Source organism: Triticum urartu, chromosome 2A (assembly GCF_056163025.1).
Source record: "Triticum urartu cultivar PI428250 chromosome 2A, HENAU_Tu73, whole genome shotgun sequence".
Classification (NCBI taxonomy): domain Eukaryota; kingdom Viridiplantae; phylum Streptophyta; class Magnoliopsida; order Poales; family Poaceae; genus Triticum; species Triticum urartu.
This window is the reverse complement of record NC_141874.1, coordinates 1,849,476-1,869,151: the sequence shown is the minus strand read 5'-3', so window position 1 is coordinate 1,869,151 and position 19,676 is coordinate 1,849,476.

Here is a 19,676-nt window from a genome sequence, read left to right as displayed (position 1 = left end):
TAGCACTGGACTTGGGGTCGGTGTCCTCGCTAGCCATGTCGTCGAGGAGGTTGTCAACATCACGGAAGAAGTCGTCGGAGTCCGTGACGAAGGAGTGGAGTCAGTAGTCGTGCAGAGCGCTCCCCAAAAACCTTATCACCCTTCTCCCGTACAGGACTCAAAAGGTGTGGTTTCGAAGGCCTATTGTCCCGACCTGCGGTGCACGCCGCAAGCCGGGATGGGGAAGATCGTAGCAGCAGCGCAGTGCTCAGGAACCGGTGGTGAGAGGAGGAAGTAGTTCTGGTGCGTCTCTCCGAGAGGAGCGATCTCCCTTTTATAGGCGCAAGAGAAGGAGGCGAGAGGCTGCGCCGGGAGCTGAAGGGAACGCGGGAGACGAAACGAATAGGCAGCAGCCGAAGAGGCGCGCCGTTCGGATTCAGTGTCCACTACAGAAAAACGTTTCAGCTTTGGAGTGACCTTTCGTATACCCGTAGTGCGTGGCAAAAATTTAGACATCGGCTTGGCTCATTCCCGCAACCGGCGCGGCGCGGCACGGCGCAGCGAGGTGGGCGGCGGAGGAGAAGCGCGCGTGGATGTCCCTCTTGTTCTCATGCTCATACAAGTGGGGAAAGAACCTCCCTTATAAAGAGGTCCAACTCCCTCTAAACTAGCAATCTGGGACTAAACTTTAGTTCCACCTCTTGCCTTGCAAGAATGGGCTGCGTGGGCCTCTAGGATTTATTAGGTATTTCTGAAACTGCTATTGGGCTAGGTCCAAATAGACAAAAATTCCAGCATAGAGAACGAATTTAGTTTTGCAGTATTTTTCCTCTTTTCAACTGAAAACAAATGCTATATGGGAGGGAGAGAGAGTTCATGCATCGTCAGTAAATGTAACCACTAATTAGATGTTGTTTATTTGTGTTAAAGAGCTCAAATATACGAACAAATCAATAGTACATTTTTTTGACCCAAGAAATTAACAGGCCGCTGCATCAAGGTGGAAAACTCAAACAACCACATGCATCATATGGTGCAGCAGGGGAGTGGGGACGGTGGCAGATCAGAGTGGGGCAGCAGCGGTGGAGTGGGGAGGCGGCCAGAGTGGGGGCGTCTGGATAGTGGGGCAGCAGGGGAGTGGAGAGGCGGCTGGAGTGTGAGCGGCGGCGGCCGGAGTGGGGCAGCAGGGGAGTGGGGAGGCGACAGGCGGCGAGAGCGAGGGGAAGGAGCAGCGGAGGGCGGCGACCGAGAGACGGCGGCAAGAGCGCGCGGGCAGCAAGAGAGGGGGTGACGAGAGGGAGGAGAAGTAGCGGAGGGGATGAGCATTACCCGTGCCGGCGACGAGAGGACCTGCGGCGGCGGTGGAAGTGGCGGCTAGGAGGTGTTGGGGAACGTTGCAGAAAACAAAAATTTTCCTACGGTTTCACCAAGATCCATCTATGAGTTCATCTAGCAACGAGTATACAGATTGCATCTACATACCTTTGTAGATCGCGAGCGGAAGCGTTCACTAGAACGTGGATGATGGAGTCGTACTCGCCGTGATCCAAATCACCGATGACCAAGCGCCGAACGGACGGCACCTCCGCGTTCAACACACGTACGGAGCAGATGACGTCTCCTCCTTCTTGATCCAGCAAGGGGGAAGGAGAGGTTGATGAAGATCCAGCAGCACGACGGCGTGGTGGTGGATGTAGTTGTCACCGCAGCAGGGCTTCGCCGAGCGTCTGCGCGAGAGGGAGAGGTGTAGCAGGGGAGAGGGAGGCGCCAAGGCTGTAGGGTGCGGCTGCCCCCTCCCTCCCCCCTTTATATAGGCCCCTGGGGGGGCGCCGGCCCTTGGATATTGGATCTCCCAAGGGGGGCGGCGGCCAAGGGGGGTGGAGTACCCCCCAAGGCAAGTGGGGCGCCCCCCCACCCTAGGGTTTCAACCCTAGGCGCAGGGGGTGGGCCAAGGGGGGCGCACCAGCCCACTATGGGCTGGTTCCCCCTCCCACTTCAGCCCATGGGGCCCTCCGGGATGGGTGGCCCCACCCGGTGGACCCCCGGGACCCATCCGGTGGTCCCGGTACAATACCGGTGACCCCCGAAACTTTCCCGATGGCCGAAACTGCACTTCCTATATATAACTCTTTACCTCCAGACCATTCCGGAACTCCTCGTGATGTCCGGGATATCATCCGGGACTCCGAACAACTTTCGGATTACTGCATATATATATATATATATATATATATATATATCTTTACAACCCTAGCGTCACCGAACCTTAAGTGTGTAGACCCTACGGGTTCGGGAGACATGCAGACATGACCGAGACGCCTCTCCAGTCAATAACCAACAGCTTATCTATTTTACCTCACATGTAATGTAATTCCTCCACTGGCTCTTTGTTTCCCTTATTTTCTTTCTTCCAAAAATTTTGAGAACATCAATGAGTTGTAGTATAACACATTGGATGGTATTGTCTGAGTTTTCTTGAACATCTATCGGGGATTGAACTGACTTCTTTGTCCTTTTCTATATTAGTAACTATCAGTAGATCAAGAGGTTTCGCTATAACCTTGTGTCTGCACAACAAGTTGTTGTCGACTTATTGTGTTCTTTGTGTCGTCCATGGATCTGATGGAGTTTTCTTGTTCTGATATTTTAATGCCCTCGTTGTGGTTTTGGCTTCCTGTGTATGGTTATGCCATAATTAATTGTCTCAAAGTTTGTTGTCGGATTTACCTTTTTGTTTTGCATCAGTGGTTTGCTTTGAGTATGCTGGTCCTTGCCACAGTTTCAGTCTTAGGCCTCCTTTGGTTCATAGGATTGGAACAATATTGGATTAGGAAAATCATAGGAAGTGAAATGACGTGCTCTCAATTCCTATAGGAAACGAGATGTCATTTGATAGGATATGAATTTTTCCATTGAGGCTAGGCTAATGTTCTCCCTTTGATATGTGCATTGTGTGGCTGAATGAAAGCTATATCTTCTCGAGTATCCGTCCTGGTGGAATTTGAACTGAATACCTCGATATTCTCTTTGGTATTAGTAATTATCATCAAATGAATTTTTTTTATTTTAACCTTGTGTAAGTGCATAACTTGTTATAGGCTTGCTGCCTTCGATCTTCAGAAAGATGGTGACAATATTTTATAATGGGTAGTGATAACTTGGTGCCTTTCATCAAGCTCTTATGCTTATGTAGGACTTGAAACGATAACTGTAGAGACAGTTAGTTAGTGAACTCAGCTAATTGGCTGACGTTGATGGTTATTTTAACTTGCATAATGTTGACGTGGAACAGGATTTGGATGCCCTAAACTCATTAAATCCAGGAGGAAGATGCTGCTCTCGCTGGGCGTGCAGGGCGCTGGCTATGCGGCGAACTGGTTCTACGACGTGCACCAGAAGCTGCTCGTCCGGGTGGAGCAGTGTGCCGCCGCGGAGCTCATCCAGAATCAGTGAGCACACAAACCACCACTTGATTTTTTTTCACCGGTGCTTTATTTCGGTCTGTTAGTCTAGAATCTCATTCATCTATGTAGGTCTTGCTTATATGTGTATGTGGTTGTGTTCTAAATTGGTGAGCACAACAGCAGCTATGTTGTCTTAGTGGGTAACAAACACCAGTTGATTTATCGGTCTCTTGTCTGGGTCAAATAAGTGTGTCTAGCCACCACAAGGAACCCGATATTATGGTCAAAGATATAGTATTATTTTCTAGCTGCATGCCCCCATTCATCATTCCCAGTTCAAAGCTGTGCTTACATGCTTTGCAACTTGAATTGACATCTACATATATACATGTGTAACATGTCCCATCTATGTGTCCTGCAGTAGCAGCACCAGGTTGTTGATGGCAGGGTTTGGCACCAAGATGAAGGCGAACCCGCTGGTGGCCAAGCCGGCGCACCCTTGGTTGACTTGAGCTCTAATACCGGATGAACAATTTGACTCACTTGGTTTGGTCTCAGAGAAACAATTGCCCGTCGATGAAAATAATTTGTAATTCTGGAGCTTTAGTTTTCATGATCAACGGTTTGATTTCGAACAAGTGTAGTTTTGCTTGTTCGTGGCCTGCCAATGAGCAGCAGCGGATCAATGGTGTGGTTGGGCGGCCAAGACGAAGAACCTATTGGTGGCCGGCACACCCTCCTCTCACTTGAGCTTTAGTATTGGATGAACACTTTGACACACATGTGACTGATTCTTCAAGGTCGGCTACAACCTTCTACATCCTCGGCTTCCGCAACCGTGGGAGTGGTGAGTTCTCTTTGAGCTGTCCAGGATGACCCTTTTTAGCTTGCTTATCTTTAGTCCATATTAAGCATTGGTGGGTTATTTCAAGTATGCCAGTGAGAGGATTGTCACAGTTTCAGTCTTAAGAATGCATTGTATAGCTGAATGAAAGGTGTGTCAGTTTAGGTCCTGTTAGGATTATGCACAGGCAATATATGTCAACTGTAGACAAGTCCCAACACAAACTAGACAAGGCTTGTTTTATATAGGTGGTTGTTCAGGGAGGTTTGACAAGAGAGTGAGTGATTTTTCTTTATTGCCGATGGGTGATGGCTTAGTAGGTCCTGCCTGTTGTGACGTATGAGTGTTGCAATATTTGGTTCACTTTCTCACCGTAACATATCTACTATTGTTGGTGGTCAAATATCTTTCTATCTGCATGCCCCCATCCATCATGCCTAGTTAAAAATTCCGCTTGCACGGTTTGCATCATGAATCGATATCTACCATGTGCAACATGTTCCATCTATGTGTCCTGCAGCAGCAGCAGCAGCGGGTTATTGATAGTGGTGTTTCGTGCCAAGATGAAGAAGAACCTGGTGGTGGCTAGGCCGGCGCACACCCTCCCATGGCTTGACCTCCAACATTGGATGAACACTTTGACTGACTTGAGAAATCAATTGCCCGTTGATGAAAATAATTTGTAGTGCTGGTTCTTTAGTTTTCATGATCAACAATGCGATTTCAAACAAGTGTAGCTTTGCCTGGTTTACTGGCTAGCTTGTTACTAGATGCCTGTCAATGTCCCTCTTGTATGCAGGCATGAGATACAATGCGTATGTACAACCAAGTGTAAAGAAGTAAAGATGTTAATGTTGAGAATACACATCTTTAATTAGCATGGCGATCATTTTGTTCCGTGGCCATCTATCTGTCAATCCCTATCGTTTTTGAGAGTTTTTCTCCAGATTACTACACCATGACTCAGTGAGTTGGAGTGTTAGATTACAACTTATAACTTGCGGTTCCAATTAGTTACCAAGCACTGGGATTTTTCCAAATTTCCATCACTGCTGATATAGCCGATGGCGCGAAGCCGAACGCAGACAGATATGTGCAATGGTTCATTCTACAAAGGGTGTTTCATCCAAATTAATTAATTCAAATTTATCACCGTCTGCCGGAGTTTTTTCTTCTTCATAGAAACACCTTTTTTTTGTTGTAGTAGTATATGCATCATTTAACGGGTTCTCTTCCTCAGTCCATGAAGCATGTGAATTGTTGCATCTATCAAAACGAATTGATCTGGTGGCAAACGCCTCGGAAAGGAACCAACCTCATTGAATGACGTGGCCTTGAGAAACCCGTGCCACTTAACTCACTTTCCTGTGAATGAAATTTTCCTACGGTTTCACCAAGATTCATCTATGAGTTCATCTAGCAACGAGTATTCAGATTGCATCTACATACCTTTGTAGATCGCGAGCGGAAGCGTTCACTAGAACGTGGATGATGGAGTCGTACTCGCCGTGATCCAAATCACCGATGACCAAGCGCCGAACGGACGACGCCTCCGCGTTCAACACACGTACGAAGCGGATGACGTCTCCTCCTTCTTGATCCAGCAAGGGGGGAGGAGAGGTTGATGAAGATCCAGCAGCACGACGGCGTGGTGGTGGATGCAGTTGTCACCGCAGCAGGGCTTCGCCGAGCGTCTGCGCGAGAGGGAGAGGTGTAGCAGGGGAGAGGGAGGCGCCAAGGCTGTAGGGTGCGGCTGCCCCCTCCCTCCCCCCCTTTATATAGGCCCCTGGGGGGGCGCCGGCCCTTGGAGATTGGATCTCCCAAGGGGGGCGGCGGCCAAGGGGGGTGGAGTACCCCCCAAGGCAAGTGGGGCGCCCCCCCACCCTAGGGTTTCAACCCTAGGCGCAGGGGGTGGGCCAAGGGGGGCGCACCAGCCCACTATGGGCTGGTTCCCCCTCCCACTTCAGCCCATGGGGCCCTCCGGGATGGGTGGCCCCACCCGGTGGACCCCCGGGACCCATCCGGTGGTCCCGGTACAATACCGGTGACCCCCGAAACTTTCCCGATGGCCGAAACTGCACTTCCTATATATAATTCTTTACCTCCGGACCATTCCGGAACTCCTCGTGATGTCCGGGATATCATCCGGGACTCCGAACAACTTTCGGATTACTGCACATATATATATCTTTACAACCCTAGCGTCACCGAACCTTAAGTGTGTAGACCCTACGGGTTCGGGAGACATGCAGACATGACCGAGACGCCTCTCCAGTCAATAACCAACAGCGGGATCTGGATACCCATGATGGCTCCCACATGCTCCTCGATGATCTCATCGGATGAACCACGATGTCGAGGACTTAATCAATCTCGTATTGAATTCCCTTTGTCAATCGGTACGTTACTTGCCCGAGACTCGATCGTCGGTATCCCAATACCTTGTTCAATCTCGTTACCGACAAGTCACTTTACTCATACCGTAATGCATGATCCCGTGACCAACCCCTTGGTCACATTGAGCTCATTATGATGATGCATTACCGAGTGGGCCCAAGAGATACCTCTCTGTCACACGGAGTGACAAATCCCAATCTCGGTTCGTGCCAACCCAACAGACACTTTCGGAGATACCCGTAGTGTACCTTTATAGCCACCCAGTTACGTTCTGACGTTTGGCACACCCAAAGCACTCATACGGTATCCGGGAGTTGCACAACCTCATGGTCTAAGGAAATGATACTTGACATTTTAAAAGCTCTAGCAAACGAACTGCACGATCTTTATGCTATGCTTAGATTTGGGTCTTGTCCATCACATCATTCTCCTAATGATGTGATCCCGTTATCAATGACATCCCCATGTCCATAGCCAGGAAACCATGACTATCTGTTGATCAACGAGCTAGTCAACTAGAGGCTCACTAGGGACACATTGTGGTCTATGTATTCACACATGTATTACGATTTCCGGACAATACAATTATAGCATGAACAATAGACAATTATCATGAACAAGGAAATATAATAATGTTTTATTATTGCCTCTAGGGCATATTTCCAACAGTCTCCCACTTGCACTAGAGACAATAGTCCAGTTACATTGTGATGAATCGAACACCCATGGAATTTTGGTGTTGATCATGTTTTGCTCTAGGGAGAGGTTTAGTCAACGGATCTGCCACATTCAGGTCCGTATGTACTTTACAAATCTCTATGTCTCCATTTTGAACACTTTCACGAATGGAGTTGAAGCGACGCTTGATATGCCTGGTCTTCCTGTGAAACCAAGGGCAATAGCTCCAGTGTTGTCACAGAAGAGTGTCATCGGGTCCGACGCATTGGGTATGACTCCTAGGTCGGTAATGAACTCCTTCACCCAGACTGCTTCTTGTGCTGCCTCCGGGGCTACCATATACTCTGCTTCACATGTAGATCCCGCCACGACGCTTTGCTTGTAACTGCACCAGCTTACTGCCCCACCATTCAAAATATACACGTATCCGGTTTGTGACTTAGAGTCATCCAGATCTGCGTCGAAGCTAGCGTCGACGTAACCCTTTACGACGAGCTCTTCGGCACCTCCATAAACGAGAAACATGTCCTTGGTCCTTTTCAGGTACTTTAGGATGTTCTTGACCGCTGTCCAGTGTTCCTTGCCGGGATTACTTTGGTACCTACCTACCAAACTTATGGCAAGGTTTACATCAGGTCTGGTACACAGCATGGCATACATAATAGATCCTATGGCTGAGGCATAGGGGATGACACTCATCTCTTCTATATCTTCTGCCGTGGTCGGGCATTGAGCCGTGCTCAATCGCACACCTTGCAATACAGGCAAGAACCCCTTCTTGGACTGATCCATATTGAACTTCTTCAATATCTTGTCAAGTTACGTACTTTGTGAAAGACCGATGAGGCGTCTCGATCTATCTCTATAGATCTTGATGCCTAATATATAAGCAGCTTCTCCAAGGTCCTTCATTGAAAAACTCTTATTCAAGTAGGCCTTAACGTTGTCCAAAAGTTCTATATCATTTCCCATCGAAAGTATGTCGTCTACATATAATATGAGAAATGCTACAGAGCTCCCACTCACTTTCTTGTAAACGCAGGCTTCTCCATAAGTCTGCATAAACCCAAACGCCTTGATCATCTCATCAAAGCGAATGTTCCAACTCCGAGATGCTTGCACCAGCCCATAAATGGATCGCTGGAGCTTGCATACCTTGTTAGCATTCTTAGGGTCGACAAAACCTTCCGGCTGCATCATATACAGTTCTTCCTTAAGATAGCCGTTAAGGAATGCCGTTTTGACGTCCATTTGCCATATCTCATAATCATAGTATGCGGCAATTGCTAACATGATTCGGACAGACTTCAGCTTCGCTACGGGAGAGAAAGTCTCATCGTAGTCAACCCCTTGAACTTGCCGATAACCCTTAGCGACAAGTCGAGCTTTATAGATGGTAACATTACCATCCGCGTCCGTCTTCTTCTTAAAGATCCATTTATTTTCTAACGCTCGCCGATCATCGGGCAAGTCTGTCAAAGTCCATACTTTGTTTTCATACATGGATCCTATCTCGGATTGCATGGCCTCTAGCCATTTGTTGGAATCTGGGCCCGCCATTGCTTCTTCATAGTTCGAAGGTTCATCGTTGTCTAACAACATGATTTCCAGGACAAGGTTGCCGTACCACTCTGGTGCGGAACGTGTCCTTGTGGACCTACGAAGTTCAGTAGGAGCTTGATCCGAAGTATCTTGATCATCATCATTAACCTCCTCTCTAATCGGTGCAGGCACCACAGGAACATTTTCCTGAGCTGCACTACTCTCCGTTTCAAGGGGCAGTACTTCATCAAGCTTCACTTTCCTCCCACTTACTTCTTTCGAGAGAAACTCTTTCTCTAGAAAGGATCCATTCCTGGCAACAAAGATCTTGCCTTCGGATCAGAGGTAGAAGGTATACCCAATGGTTTCCTTAGGGTATCCTATGAAGACGCATTTTTCCGACATGGGTTCGAGCTTTTCAGGTTGAAGTTTCTTGACATAAGCATCGCCTCCCCAAACTTTTAGAAACGACAGCTTAGGTTTCTTCCCAAACCATAATTCATACGGTGTCGTCTCAACGGATTTAGACGGTGCCCTATTTAAAGTGAATGCGGCTGTCTCTAGAGCGTATCCCCAAAATGATAGCGGTAAATCAGTAAGAGACATCATAGATCGCACCATATCCAATAGAGTGCGATTACGATGTTCGGACACACCATTATGTTGAGGTGTTCCAGGCGGCGTGAGTTGTGAAACGATTCCATATTTCCTTAAGTGTGTGCCAAATTCGTGACTTAAATATTCTCCTCCACGATCTGATCGTAAGAACTTTATTTTTCGGTCACGTTGATTCTCTACCTCATTCTGAAATTCCTTGAACTTTTCAAAGGTCTCAGACTTGTGTTTCATCAAGTAGACATACCCATATCTACTCAAGTCATCAGTGAGAGTGAGAACATAACGATATCCTCCGCGAGCCTCAACACTCATTGGACCGCACACATCAGTATGTATGATTTCCAATAAGTTGGTTGCTCGCTCCATTGTTCTGGAGAACGGAGTCTTGTTCATTTTGCCCATAAGGCATGGTTCGCATGTGTCAAATGATTCATAATCGAGAGACTCTAAAAGTCCATCAGCATGGAGCTTCTTCATGCGCTTGACACCAATGTGACCAAGGCGGCAGTGCCACAAGTATGTGGAACTATCGTTATCAACTTTAATTCTTTTGGTATTCACACTATTAATATGTGTAACATCACGTTCGAGATTCATTAAGAATAAACCATTGACCATCGGAGCATGACCATAAAACATATCACTCATATAAATAGAACAACCATTATTCTCGGATTTAAATGAGTAGCCATCTCGAATTAAACGAGATCCTGATACAATGTTCATGCTCAAACTTGGCACTAAATAACAATTATTGAGGTTCAAAACTAATCCCGTAGGTAAATGTAGAGGTAGCGTGCCGACGGCGATCACATCGACCTTGGAACCATTCCCGACGCGCATCGTCACCTCGTCCTTCACTAGTCTCCGCTTATTCCGCAGCTCCTGCTTTGAGTTACAAATATGAGCAACAGCACCGGTATCAAATACCCAGGAGCTACTACGAGCACTGGTAAGGTACACATCAATTACATGTATATCACATATACCTTTAGTGTTGCCGGCCTTCTTGTCCGCTAAGTATTTGGGGCAGTTCCGCTTCCAGTGACCCTTCCCTTTGCAATAAAAGCACTCAGTCTCAGGCTTGGGTCCATACTTTGACTTCTTCCCGGCAACTTGCTTGAAGTTCTTCTTGCCCTTGCCTTTCTTGAACTTGGTGGTTTTATTGACCATCAACACTTGATGTTCCTTTTTGATCTCCACCTCCGCTGATTTCAGCATTGAATATACCTCGGGAATGGTCTTTTCCATCCCTTGCATATTGAAGTTCATCACAAAGCTCTTATAGCTTGGTGGAAGCGACTGAAGGATTCTGTCAATGACCGCGTCATCCGGGAGATTAACTCCCAGCTGAGTCAAGCGGTTGTGCAACCCAGACATCTTGAGTATGTGTTCACTGACAGAGCTATTTTCCTCCATCTTACAACTAAAGAACTTGTCGGAGACTTCATATCTCTTGACCCGGGCATGAGCTTGGAAAACCATTTTCAGCTCCTCGAACATCTCATATGCTCCGTGTTGCTCAAAACGCTTTTGGAGCCCCGGTTCTAAGCTGTAAAGCATGCCGCACTGAACGAGGGAGTAATCATCAGCACGTGACTGATAGGCGTTCATAACGTCTTGGTTTGCTGGGAATGGTGCTTCACCTAGCGGTGCTTCTAGGACATAATCTTTCTTGGCAGTTATGAGGATGATCCTTAGGTTCCGGACCCAGTCCGTATAGTTGCTGCCATCATCTTTCAGCTTGGTTTTCTCTAGGAACGCGTTGAAGTTGAGGGCAACATTAGCGTGGGCCATTTGATCTACAAGACACATTGTAAAGATTTTAGACTAAGTTCATGATAATTAAGTTCATCTAATCAAATTATTAATGAACTCCCACTCAGATTGGACATCCCTCTAGTCATCTAAGTGAAACATGATCCGACTCGACTAGGCCGTGTCCGATCATCACGTGAGACGGACTAGTCATCATCGGTGAACATCTCTATGTTGATCGTATCTTCTATACGACTCATGCTCGACCTTTCGGTCCTCCGTGTTCCGAGGCCATGTCTGTACATGTTAGGCTCGTCAAGATAACCTAAGTGTTTGCATGTGTAAATCTGTCTTACACCCGTTGTATGTGAACGTTGGAATCTATCACACCCGATCATCACGTGGTGCTTCGAAACAACGAACTGTCGCAACGGTGCACAGTTAGGGGGAACACTTTCTTGAAATTATTATGAGGGATCATCTTATTTACTACCGTCGTTCTAAGTAAACAAGATGCAAAACATGATAAACATCACATGCAATCAAATAATAATAGTGACATGATATGGCCAATATCATATAGCTCCTTTGATCTCCATCTTGGGGCTCCATGATCATCTTGTCACCGGCATGACACCATGATCTCCATCATCATGATCTCCATCATCGTGTCTCCATGAAGTTGCTCGCCAACTATTACTTCTACTACTAAGGCTAACACGTTTAGCAATAAAGTAAAGTAATTTACATGGTGTTTCCAATGACACGCAGGTCATATAAAAAATAATGACAACTCCTATGGCTCCTGCCGGTTATCATACTCATCGACATGCAAGTCGTGATTCCTATTACATGAACATGATCTCATACATCACATATATATCATTCATCATTCATCATTCATCACAACTTTGGCCATATCATATCACAAAGCACTTGCTGCAAAAACAAGTTAGACGTCCTCTAATTGTTGTTGCAAGTTTTACGTGGCTGCAATAGGGTTCTAGCAAAAACGTTTTCTTACCTACGTAAAAGCCACAACGTGATTTGTCAACTTCTATTTACCCTTCATAAGGACCCTTTTCGTCGAATCCGCTCCAACTAAAGTGGGAGAGACAGACACCCGCCAGCCACCTTATGCAACTAGTGCATGTCAGTCGGTGGAACCGGTCTCACGTAAGCGTACGTGTAAGGTTGGTCCGGGCCGCTTCATCCCACAATACCGCTGAAGCAAAATAAGACTAGTAGCGGCAAGAAAGTTGACAACATCAACGCCCACAACAATTGTGTTCTACTCGTGCAAAGAGAACTACGCATAGACCTAGCTCATGATGCCACTGTTGGGGAACGTTGTAGAAAACAAAAATTTTCCTACGGTTTCACCAAGATCCATCTATGAGTTCATCTAGCAACGAGTATTCAGATTGCATCTACATACCTTTGTAGATCGTGAGCGGAAACGTTCACTAGAACGTGGATGATGGAGTCGTACTCGCCGTGATCCAAATCACCGATCACCAAGCGCCGAACGAACGGCGCCTCCGCGTTCAACACACGTACGGAGCGGATGACGTAGTGTACCTTTATAGCCACCCAGTTACGTTGTGACGTTTGGCACACCCAAAGCACTCATACGGTGTCCGGAAGTTGCACAACCTCATGGTCTAAGGAAATGATACTTGACATTGCAAAAGCTCTAGCAAACGAACTACACGATCTTTATGCTATGCTTAGGTTTGGGTCTTGTCCATCACATCATTCTCCTAATGATGTGATCCCGTTATCAATGACATCCCCATGTCCATAGCCAGGAAACCATGACTATCTGTTGATCAACGAGCTAGTCAACTAGAGGCTCACTAGGGACACATTGTGGTCTATGTATTCACACATGTATTATGATTTCCGGACAATACATTTATAGCATGAACAATAGACAATTATCATGAACAAGGAAATATAATAATCTTTTATTATTGCCTCTAGGGCATATTTCCAACAGTCTCCCACTTGCACTAGAGACAACAGTCCAGTTTACAGTGTGATGAATCGAACACCCATGGAATTTTGGTGTTGATCATGTTTTGCTCTAGGGAGAGGTTTAGTCAACGGATCTGCCACATTCAGGTCCGTATGTACTTTACAAATCTCTATGTCTCATTTTGAACACTTTCACGAATGAAGTTGAAGCGACGCTTGATATGCCTGGTCTTCCTGTGAAACCTGGGCTCCTTCGCAAGGGCAATAGCTCCAGTGTTGTCACAGAAGAGTGTCATCGGGTCCGACGCATTGGGTATGACTCCTAGGTCGGTAATGAACTCCTTCACCCAGACTGCTTCTTGTGTTGCCTCCGAGGCTGCCATATACTCTGCTTCACATGTAGATCCCGCCACGACGCTTTGCTTGCAACTGCACCAGCTTACTGCCCCACCATTCAAAATATACACGTATCCGGTTTGTGACTTAGAGTCATCTAGATCTATGTCGAAGCTAGCGTCGACGTAACCCTTTACGACGAGCTCTTCGGCACCTCCATAAACGAGAAACATATCCTTGGTCCTTTTCAGGTACTTTAGGATGTTCTTGACCGCTGTCCAGTGTTCCTTGCCGGGATTACTTTGGTACCTACCTACCAAACTTATGGCAAGGTTTACATCAGGTCTGGTACACAGCATGGCATACATAATAGATCCTATGGCTGAGGCATAGGGGATGACACTCATCTCTTCTATATCTTCTGCCGTGGTCGGGCATTGAGCCGTGCTCAATCGCACACCTTGCAATACAGGCAAGAACCCCTTCTTGGACTGATCCATATTGAACTTCTTCAATATCTTGTCAAGTTACGTACTTTGTGAAAGACCGATGAGGCGTCTCGATCTATCTCTATAGATCTTGATGCCTAATATATAAGCAGCTTCTCCAAGGTCCTTCATTGAAAAACTCCTATTCAAGTAGGCCTTAACGTTGTCCAAAAGTTCTATATCATTTCCCATCGAAAGTATGTCGTCTACATATAATATGAGAAATGCTACAGAGCTCCCACTCACTTTCTTGTAAACGCAGGCTTCTCCATAAGTCTGCATAAACCCAAACGCCTTGATCATCTCATCAAAGCGAATGTTCCAACTCCGAGATGCTTGCACCAGCCCATAAATGGATCGCTGGAGCTTGCATACCTTGTTAGCATTCTTAGGGTCGACAAAACCTTCCGGCTGCATCATATACAGTTCTTCCTTAAGATAGCCGTTAAGGAATGCTGTTTTGACGTCCATTTGCCATATCTCATAATCATAGTATGCGGCAATTGCTAACATGATTCGGACGGACTTCAGCTTCGCTACGGGACAGAAAGTCTCATCGTAGTCAACCCCTTGAACTTGCCGATAACCCTTAGCGACAAGTCGAGCTTTATAGATGGTAACATTACCATCCGCGTCCGTCTTCTTCTTAAAGATCCATTTATTCTCTATCGCTCGCTGATCATTGGGCAAGTCTGTCAAAGTCCATACTTTGTTTTCATACATGGATCCTATCTCGGATTGCATGGCCTCTAGCCATTTGTTGGAATCTGGGCCCGCCATTGCTTCTTCATAGTTCCAAGGTTCACCGTTGTCTAACAACATGATTTCCAGGACAGGGTTGCCGTACCACTCTGGTGCGGAACGTGTCCTTGTGGACCTACGAAGTTCAGTAGGAGCTTGATCCGAAGTATCTTGATCATCATCATTAACCTCCTCTCTAATCGGTGCAGGCACCACAGGAACATTTTCCTGAGCTGCACTACTCTCCGTTTCAAGAGGCAGTACTTCATCAAGCTCCACTTTCCTCCCACTTACTTCTTTCGAGAGAAACTCTTTCTCTAGAAAGGATCCATTCCTAGCAACAAAGATCTTGCCTTCGGACTTGAGGTAGAAGGTATACCCAATGGTTTCCTTAGGGTATCCTATGAAGACGCATTTTTCCGACTTGGGTTCGATCTTTTCAGGTTGAAGTTTCTTGACATAAGCATCGCATCCCCAAACTTTTAGAAACGACAGCTTAGGTTTCTTCCCAAACCATAATTCATACGGTGTCGTCTCAACGGATTTAGACGGTGCCCTATTTAAAGTGAATGCGGCTGTCTCTAGAGCGTATCCCCAAAATGATAGCGGTAAATCAGTAAGAGACATCATAGATCGCACCATATCCAATAGAGTGCGATTACGACGTTCGGACACACCATTACGTTGAGGTGTTCCAGGCGGCGTGAGTTGTGAAACGATTCCACATTTCCTTAAGTGTGTGCCAAATTCGTGACTTAAATATTCTCCTCCACGATCTGATCGTAAGAACTTTATTTTTCGGTCACGTTGATTCTCTACCTCATTCTGAAATTCCTTGAACTTTTCAAAGGTCTCAGACTTGTGTTTCATCAAGTAGACATACCCATATCTACTCAAGTCATCAGTGAGAGTGAGAACATAACGATATCCTCCGCGAGCCTCAACACTCATTGGACCGCACACATCAGTATGTATGATTTCCAATAAGTTGGTTGCTCGCTCCATTGTTCCGGAGAATGGAGTCTTGGTCATTTTGCCCATAAGGCATGGTTCGCATGTGTCAAATGATTCATAATCGAGAGACTCTAAAAGTCCATCAGCATGGAGCTTCTTCATGCGCTTGACACCAATGTGACCAAGGCGGCAGTGCCACAAGTATGTGGGACTATCGTTATCAACTTTAATTCTTTTGGTATTCACACTATTAATATGTGTAACATCACGTTCGAGATTCATTAAGAATAAACCATTGACCATCGGAGCATGACCATAAAACATATCACTCATATAAATAGAACAACCATTATTCTCGGATTTAAATGAGTAGCCATCTCGAATTAAACGAGATCCTGATACAATGTTCATGCTCAAACTTGGCACTAAATAACAATTATTGAGGTTCAAAACTAATCCCGTAGGTAAATGTAGAGGTAGCGTGCCGACGGCGATCACATCGACCTTGGAACCATTCCCGACACGCATCGTCACCTCGTCCTTCGCCAGTCTCCGCTTATTCCCCAGCTCCTGCTTTGAGTTACAAATATGAGCAACAACACCGGTATCAAATACCCAGGAGCTACTACGAGCACTGGTAAGATACACATCAATTACATGTATATCACATATACCTTTAGTGTTGCCGGCCTTCTTGTCCGCTAAGTATTTGGGGCAGTTCCGCTTCCAATGACCCTTCCCTTTGCAATAAAAGCACTCAGTCTCAGGCTTGGGTCCATACTTTGACTTCTTCCGGCAACTTGCTTGAAGTTCTTCTTGCCCTTGCCTTTCTTGAACTTGGTGGTTTTATTGACCATCAACACTTGATGTTCCTTTTTGATCTCCACCTCCGCTGATTTCAGCATTGAATATACCTCGGGAATGGTCTTTTCCATCCCTTGCATATTGAAGTTCATCACAAAGCTCTTGTAGCTTGGTGGAAGCGACTGAAGGATTCTGTCAATGACCGCGTCATCCGGGAGATTAACTCCCAGCTGAGTCAAGCGGTTGTGCAACCCAGACATCTTGAGTATGTGTTCACTGACAGAGCTATTTTCCTCCATCTTACAACTAAAGAACTTGTCGGAGACTTCATATCTCTCGACCCGGGCATGAGCTTGGAAAACCATTTTCAGCTCCTCGAACATCTCATATGCTCCGTGTTGCTCAAAACGCTTTTGGAGCCTCGGTTCTAAGCTGTAAAGCATGACGCACTGAACGAGGGAGTAATCATCAGCACGTGACTGATAGGCGTTCATAGCGTCTTGGTTTGCTGGGAATGGTGCTTCACCTAGCGGTTCTTCTAGGACATAATCTTTCTTGGCAGCTATGAGGATGATCCTCAGGTTCCGGACCCAGTCCGTATAGTTGCTGCCATCATCTTTCAGCTTGGTTTTCTCTAGGAATGCGTTGAAGTTGAGGGCAACATTAGCGTGGGCCATTTGATCTACAAGACACATTGTAAAGATTTTAGACTAAGTTCATGATAATTAAGTTCATCTAATCAAATTGGTGCTTCAAAACAACGAACTGTCGCAACGGTGCACAGTTAGGGGGAACACTTTCTTGAAATTATTATGAGGGATCATCTTATTTACTACCGTCGTTCTAAGTAAACAAGATGCAAAACATGATAAACATCACATGCAATCAAATAATAATAGTGACATGATATGGCCAATATCATATAGCTCCTTTGATCTCCATCTTGGGGCTCCATGATCATCTTGTCACCGGCATGACACCATGATCTCCATCATCATGATCTCCATCATCGTGTCTCCATGAAGTCGCTCGCCAACTATTACTTCTACTACTAAGGCTAACACGTTTAGCAATAAAGTAAAGTAATTTACATGGCGTTTCCAATGACACGCAGGTCATATAAAAAATAATGACAACTCCTATGGCTCCTGCCGGTTGTCATACTCATCGACATGCAAGTCGTGATTCCTATTACATGAACATGATCTCATACATCACATATATATCATTCATCATTCATCACAACTTTGGCCATATCATATCACAAAGCACTTGCTGCAAAAACAAGTTAGACGTCCTCTAATTGTTGTTGCAAGTTTTACGTGGCTGCAATAGGGTTCTAGCAAGAACGTTTTCTTACCTACGTAAAAGCCATAACGTGATTTCTCAACTTCTATTTACCCTTCATAAGGACCCTTTTCGTCGAATCCGCTCCAACTAAAGTGGGAGAGACAGACACCCGCCAGCCACCTTATGCAACTAGTGCATGTCAGTCGGTGGAACCGGTCTCACGTAAGCGTACGTGTAAGGTTGGTCCGGGCCGCTTCATCCCACAATACCGCTGAAGCAAAATAAGACTAGTAGCGGCAAGAAAGTTGACAACATCAACGCCCACAACAATTGTGTTCTACTCGTGCAAAGAGAACTACGCATAGACCTAGCTCATGATGCCACTGTTGGGGAACGTTGTAGAAAACAAAAATTTTCCTACGGTTTCACCAAGATCCATCTATGAGTTCATCTAGCAACGAGTATTCAGATTGCATCTACATACCTTTGTAGATCGCTAGCGGAAGCGTTCACTAGAACGTGGATGATGGAGTCGTACTCGTCGTGATCCAAATCACCGATGACCAAGCGCCGAACGGACGGCGCCTCCGCGTTCAACACACGTACGGAGCGGATGACGTCTCCTCCTTCTTGATCCAGCAAGGGGGAAGGAGAGGTTGATGAAGATCCAGCAGCACGAGATACCTCGTACCGTAATGCATGATCCCGTGACCAACCCCTTGGTCACATTGAGCTCATTATGATGATGCATTACCGAGTGGGCCCAAGAGATACCTCTCCGTCACACGGAGTGACAAATCCCAATCTCGGTCCGTGCCAACCCAACAGACACTTTTGGAGATACCCGTAGTGTACCTTTATAGCCACCCAGTTACGTTGTGACGTTTGGCACACCCAAAGCACTCATACGGTATCCGGGAGTTGCACAACCTCATGGTCTAAGGAAATGATACTTGACATTGCAAAAGCTCTAGCAAACGAACTACACGATCTTTATGCTATGCTTAGGTTTGGGTCTTGTCCATCACATCATTCTCCTAATGATGTGATCCCGTTATCAATGACATCCCCATGTCTATAGCCAGGAAACCATGACTATCAGTTGATCAACGAGCTAGTCAACTAGAGGCTCACTAGGGACACATTATGGTCTATGTATTCACACATGTATTACGATTTCCAGACAATACAATTATAGCATGAACAATAGACAATTATCATGAACAAGGAAATATAATAATCTTTTATTATTGCCTCTAGGGCATATTTCCAACAGGAGGAACCCTAACCGCGTCAGCGGCGGCGGGTGGAGGGGAGAGGAATGGGATGATCGAAGTGATGGTGCGGGAGGGGGGGGGGGCCAGGCGCACAGCCCACGCTACAGCTAAGTGGGCTAACGTGTTGGCCTTACGGCCCACATAACAACAATGCAGCCCAGGGTAACCAACGTTGCTGCTACGCAGTAGCAGTAGCGCGTTTTGTACCAGGCGCTACTGGTACATGCTAGTAGCGTGTGGGGGGGGGGGCCAAACAGGCGCTACCGGTAAACTTCTATGTATAAGCATTTTCCTAGCAGTGTGACAAGGCACTACAACAAGCAAAAGGAGGAAGAAAAGTGGACAGGTCATTACTAAACAGTAAAACTGAGCTAGCTATGCCTCCTCACATCGATTTTGGGTCCTAAGCCGTCCGATTAGGCACACGAACGCATCAGATGATTCTATCGTCCCGCATCATTCTCTGGGCCTCGTCCGCCTCATCCGCTTGCACAAGCTGACAAACCAACACGTCAAAAGGGCTGCTGCTCCACAGGTTTTTCTAGGCACCTTCTCATGAACCGGACTGTTGGGCCGCGAGCTGAGT